At 56.1% G+C, this 6,467-nt stretch overlaps 1 protein-coding gene across 1 annotated transcript in view; it reads right to left on the bottom strand.

The window, feature by feature from the left end:
- Positions 1 to 6,467, bottom strand: part of PRXL2B (peroxiredoxin like 2B) — a 144,423-nt gene that overhangs the window by 111,271 nt on the left and 26,685 nt on the right. The gene's annotated exons all lie outside the window — the stretch shown is intronic.

Here is a 6,467-nt window from a genome sequence, read left to right as displayed (position 1 = left end):
TCCTCCGGAGACTTTCCGCCGATCTGGTTGCTCAGAAAATTAATCTGGAAAGGCTTTCTGTCCCTGTATTCAGATTAAAATGTAGGCACGCCACTCACAGGTTCAATTGAATTCAGGTAAGAGGCTCTCTTACAAAGTTCTCACAGTTCAAGATGTTGCAGCCAATTTAACTATTTCACCGCTCATGATTTTGCAAGCAATTTAACTATCTCAGCTTTTAACTTATAGCCGGCAGACACAAAAATATACAACAGTTTAAAGACAGGACAGACACACAGTAAACAAGGAGCCCTACCGAAAGGAAAATCATCCAGAAGGGGCACACCCACTCCTCCTTAGGCAAAGAGGTGCCTGACCTGGAGGGGTCTCCCTGCCCACTCACCAGGCACAAACGCCTGACCCATTCAGGGCTTCCCACCCCCATACCGGGCACAAAAATGAAAAATCAGCTGAAAAAGGAAACAGATCAGAATGAAAAAGGAAAAATTAGACAAAATTAGCTGGCAAAGAAGTTAGGTGACACCACACACCCTTCGTATCCCGGACAAGCCCCCAAATGTTGTGCCGGATTTTGAGATCCCCAGAAAGTCACTGACTCTGAAGTTGGTGCTAACGCATAAAGGGTATTTTATTCAGGTTAACCTAGGTCTCCCAGCCCCCCAAACCCCCGCCCAACCCAGCCATGCTGGAGGGGGAGAGGCAGCTGCAGCCAAGCCCCCCAAACCCCCGCCCAACCCAGCCATGCTGGAGGGGGAGAGGCAGCTGCAGCCAAGGCTGCCGCAGGACCAACAGGGCAGAAAAAGAGAGTGGGGTTCAACGACACAGGGTTCTTATACATTTCAGGCCAATAATTATACAGTCATGATTGGTCAGTTTAACTGTTAACTTTCAAAAAGAGCAAGTTGGCAGGCTTCTATTGGTAGGTTTAAAGCAAGCAACTTTCTTTTTTCTTTTTTTTTAAATTATATTTTAATAATCTTACTTAGTTGATTGGGGTACAAAGGGTCAAGGGCTACAGGGTGAAAGTGGGTAATACCATTGTTTCCACACACATATTATCATTTTTTCCTGTATCTGGGGTCAGGGAGAAACAAAGGGAAAAGCCCCACCTAGCCTCCCGCCCATCCCATATCCCCAATGGGAGGCGCGCTCCAAGGTCCTGCTCAAGCAACTTTGATAGTTCAACAGTTCTGGATTGCTGCCAATCTCACCGTTCCAATCACAATGAAACCTATTCAGAATCCACTGGCTGACACAGTTTCTTCATGGTTGGGGTTCTGAGATCAGCAGTTCAGTTGGAGGGATCTCCAAAGAAACTTCATCTGATGTTTCCAGATCTAATTCTTGTGTGAGTTTGCCAGTACAGGGTCCAACACCATCCATTGCGCCAATCAGCTTACACAGATGCTGGTCGTTGCTATTGCTCGGTCAGTTCTGCTTCCAGCCCTGTCTTCCTCGTGAACCGACGGGTGTTATAGTCCAGCTCAATCCTACCCACTTCATACTTGGTCCTCACGTGAACCAGTGGGAGCTGAAACCAAGTTGGGGCGACTTCCCATAACCCTCACCAGTTCTGCCCCCACCCTGGTTCCCATGCTTGCCAGTATGTACCGCAGGCTTGTCCAGTCCGTCCCACATCCCATTTAGCTCTCGTACATGTCAATGGGCATTGAAGCCTAGTTCAACCCAACCAACCTACTATTCAACCCACACACATATTGGCAGGTGCCTTTCTGTCTAGCCACCCCTGCCCCGTCCTGGTTTTTGTGTTGTCCAGTGGGAGTGGTAACCCCAAGGGAGGTGCCCACTATCTCCCTCCTAGGCCACTCCCACTCCCAGGTTATGCACTCTCCAGGTGGTTCTGGCATTTGACTTGACAGAATTAGCTCCCAGTGCCAGCCTCTGCCAGCTGATGCTGCGGCTAAGCACAACCAACCCTCACCCACTCTGATTTTTGCTTGCACAGTCAGGACAGTCAGCCCAGCCCGGCCCTTCCCTTATCTAGCTCACATGAGGCCCACAGGTGTAACAGCCCTGCCTAGTCTGATCTGCCCTCTCGCAGCTCACACTTTCCAATGGAAGTAGTTGTCCAGCAGGGGAGCCCACATTCCCCTGTCGGCTTTGCCTCCTCCCCGCCAGTTTTCACATGTGCTGTTTGGGCGCTGCAACCACATCTGGTACGGCTCATCTCACCTTGGCATTCCTTAATGTGTACTGGTATTTGTCACAACCGAACCTGGCCCGACCCACACTCTGTTCTGGCGCTCGAACTCACCAGCGGGTGATGTGAACAGGTTCAGCCTGGTCTGTCCCCAACCCATGCCATACATATGCCGGTGGGATAATTTCCATTGCCTGTTCTGGGCTGTTTCCTATTGTGCTTTTTGCACTTACCTGCAGGGATTGTGTCCTGCCAGAGGAGTTGTCCAGGCTCCTCCATCAGAACCTCTCCCAGTGCCAGATTTCACACATGCCAGTGGGTCCATGAGCCAGCCCTGCTCAGTTCACCTCTGTCCTAGCAGGAACAGTGGCTTTTCCTGACTGGCCTTCAACCCAATCTGGTTCTTACTGTTGAATGTTTCAACCCAGCCACGGCTCGTTCATACCCAGACACAGCTCACACAAGGTAAAGTAAGAGCTGAGACCTAGCCTAGTCTGTCACACATCTCCTCTGGTCCTCCAGAGCACCAGATGGTTTTGGAGTCTAGGCCGGTTTGGTGCTTCCAGTCCCAGTCCACACTTGCACTATGTAAGATTATAACCGTATCCTGATCAGAACGCAGCCCCAATTCCAGCCCATGTGCTCCTTGGTGGGAAACTCAACCCAGCTAGGGTGTCCCTTAGCTCCCCAACCGGGCCTATTCCCAGCCTTGGATCATGCGCAGGCCAGTGGTTGCTCTGACTCAGCTTGGCAGAGCCCCTCACCTCTCCTGGCCCCTGCCTTAGATGCTGTGACGGCATCCCTGGCTCACACAGATCAGTAGGTGCAAAGGCCTACTTGGCATGACCTGTGCTCCAACCTGATTTCTGTTGTTTCTTTTTGTTGTTGTTGTTGTTGTTTCTTGTGAGTTACGGTTTGCTCGGCCCTGCCCATTCTGCCCCCTTCCAGTGGCAGCCTGGCCCACCCCAATCCTGTTTTAGGATGCACATTCGGGTGCTGCTGCCTTGACCTGCCCAAACTGTTGTGGGTTCCTTTACCCGTGAGTGATGGCAGGTGCCATGGTCACACCTAGCTTAGTCCATCACAACCCCAGCTTGCGAGCTAACCAGGGGAACTTGTATTTCCACAGGGTTGGGCCCACACAACCCCACAGAGTCTACCTGTTGGGGTCTTCCATCCCGCAGAAGAATTCACCCAACACTCCAGGTTCTATATCTTGAGGCACTTTATTCTTCCAACCCGTCCGTTTCCCAGCCAGTCGACTCGACTTCTCCCTTTTCCTCCCATTTGTCTCCGCTTCATTCCCCAACCTCCTCGTCACCCCTAGTCTTCTGTCCGTCCGTCCGTCCGTCCGTCTCCGTCTCCGTCTTCCTGTCCTGGCCCCCTTCTTCCTGAAACCCCCACCGCTAAATACAATCCTAGTCCAATCAGCTTAAAGGTCACCGATGCACGCGGCAGGCACGCCAATCATGGCTCTGATCACGCGTAGCACACGCGCTAAGCATGCAGCTACGGGCCAATCAGAAGGCACTTCCTGAAACCTGTGTACCACCACGCTCCTGAGGGAGGAGAGGTCTCAGCGCCATCTTAGGGCACACGTGCAGTGCTCCCGACATCTACCCCCAGACCAAGTTCTCTCGCGTGCTGGATAGTGTCTTGACCCTGCCAAATGTGACCACTCCACCACCCAGTTGGGCAATGGTATCTAACCCTGCCAAACAGGCCCCCATCCATAGCTTTGGTGTGGACTGGTGTGTGGCCGTCAGTGACGTTCTATGCTACCAGCTCATCTCTGGATTCCTAATTGGGCTGGTGAATCAGTCTAACCCAAATTATCTTACAGATACTTCCCTCCAAACCATTTGGTCTCAGTCCCCACGCATGCCTGAAACTTTCATGACCCTGTCACTGCGAATCATCCAAAATTCACCTCTCACCTGCACTAAAACTGGCCTTAATCATGGGTGTCCCCAGCCAGCAACTACATATCTTAAAAACCCCAGAGTTTGCCGCCAGGCGGCCAGCAGGCAAAGCCTGGTACCGCTTGGTGCACTGGCCGCCCAGGGCCAAGGACTCCTTCAATGCCTTCCAGCAGTGTCTTTGGCTTGAGTTCCCAGCATTGGGTCCGACCCGGCAGGGGCAAGCAACTTTCAAAAGGTACAAACTGATGAGCTATAGGGCGGTGGATCTTATCTAACACCAGGGACCTCCTTCCTGAGGAGTGGTCTGCCTGCGTGACCTGCCAGGTGTCCTGCCGGGTGTCACTCAGACTATCAGGCCTGGAGTTCACACAGCCCCCAGCCAAGCAAGCAAGGCAGAAACCACAAAAGCAGGAAACACCTAGGTCCTTCAGTGTCAGGCACGCTTCCACACACACACTCTCTGAATGTGCCTCACTGCCCTCTTGCCGCCTCATGGGTGCCCAGCCACTTCCTCCCACTGAGATGATGTCTCTGTCCCCTTGCCCAGGTCCACAGCCAGGGGTCCTTCCAGCCAGGGGTCAGCATCCTTCCAGGTGCCTTCCTCCAGGAGGGGCAGCTCAGGGCATCATGGGGTCCTGTGAGCCCATCCCGACGCCAGCGCCCCTTCGCTGCCCAGTGCACAACCTGGCCTTCTAGGAAGCTGCGTGAGGCTGCAGGTGCTGCCACCATGGCGACCACCCAACGCAGCTCTGGGCTGAGCTCTGCCAGAACCTCCCCAACCTGTCCTGCAGACACTGGCGTAGCCAGCACACGCAGCCTCAATCCAGCTAGCTCCACAGTGGCACAGGTGACAGTATGGCTGGCCTGACATGCCACTGTGTGCTCTGGGCCACAAGTCCCACTTGCAACTCCTCATTGACAGCAGTGAGTGCCAGCAGTGTTACCCAGGCCTGCTTGGGAGACCGAAGGCTGCCAACCACCTGCCTGGCACACACTCCGCACCCGCCTTGGAGCCATCCTACAAAACCAACACAGACCTGGGGCCCTGGTGAGCCAGCTCCTCCTCCTGAGCCCCGCCCCTCCCAGGCGACTTCTGATCACACCTTCAAGCCTAGGACCCCTCCCAGCCAAGAGCCCTACCCCGAGCTGGGGTCAGAGGCTCTGTGCTAAGGGCCAGGACCCCCACCTGGCCCCACCCCCAGTTCAGGACGCCCCCACCTTCCTCCCCAGAAAATGCAGAGCCAGGAGTGGTGGCCACCGATGGGCCCCCTGGGACTCAGCGAGCCTGGGAGCAGGAAAGGCATGGGTCCATGTGACAGAGGCAGGGACAGAGGCCAGCCTGGACACACACTGACCCAGGGCAGATGGGGGAGGTGCCCCCCTGAGCCCCCTTCATGGCTGCCCCTGGAAGCTGCACCTTACACCTCCCACATCAGCCCAAGAGTGGGGGGGGCTGAGAGTCACTGGGCCCTGCCCTTTCCCCTCCTGGGCTGAGCGCCCACCCCCAGGTGCAGGTGCTGGGGCCTGGCTTGAGCTGGAGGGGGGGCTGCGTGCAGGAAGGCCAGGGAGGGGGAGGGGAGGCATCCAGCCTGTTCCTCCAAGGCTTCACACCTTGGGGTGGAGAAGCCCAAGGCCACCCGGGGGACTTGCTGATGCCAGGCCTCCCCGGCCACTGCACTCAGAGAAGGCGTATGTGGTGCATTTGGCTGGACCCAGTCCCACTCGCACCCCCAGGAATGGCGGGGAGGGGGAGAGATCCCAGCTTCTCACTTCCCCACCGCTCCCTCAGGACTGCAGTCCTGGCCTGCAGGGGCTGAGTCAACGCCTCCTCCCCCAGGGCCCACCTGCAGGCGACACAAAGCGTCCAGTGGCAAGGGACTCCCTGGGTCACACAGGATGGCGCAGACAAGGACAGGCAAGACCCACCTGTGCAACTCTGCAGGGGGACGCTGGGTCTCACAGCCTGCTCTGCCCAGCCCTGGCCCCCATTGCCAGCAGGTCAGGATCTGCGGTTCCCACAGTGACTCCCAGAGGACCGCTCCAACCCCAGGTGCCCAGCCAGGTCCCCTGTCCCTGAGGGTTACAGTGTCCATTTCACAGGCCTCCCCAGGGGCTGAAAAGGACTCAGGGTGGAGACCCCCCAGGCAGCCTCACCCTGCCTCCAGCCGCTTGCATCAGGCCCCAAAGCCCCTCACCCACCCCAGGACCCTCCCAGGCAGTGGTGGAAATGAGCACAGCCAACATCTCCCTTTCAGGCTGCATGTTCAGGGACGAAGGGGACACGGCCGAGGCCCAGGGACAGCACCACAGGCAAGGCAGCCGCGTGCCCCCCCGCCCCCACCAGTAGAATGCGGCCTGAGCAGGAGGGTCCCTTCCATGGAACC

This window comes from Ochotona princeps, chromosome 2 (genome assembly GCF_030435755.1).
Source record: "Ochotona princeps isolate mOchPri1 chromosome 2, mOchPri1.hap1, whole genome shotgun sequence".
In the NCBI taxonomy this organism is placed as follows: Eukaryota; Metazoa; Chordata; class Mammalia; order Lagomorpha; family Ochotonidae; genus Ochotona; species Ochotona princeps.
This window is presented reverse-complemented; position numbering and strand designations above follow the sequence as displayed.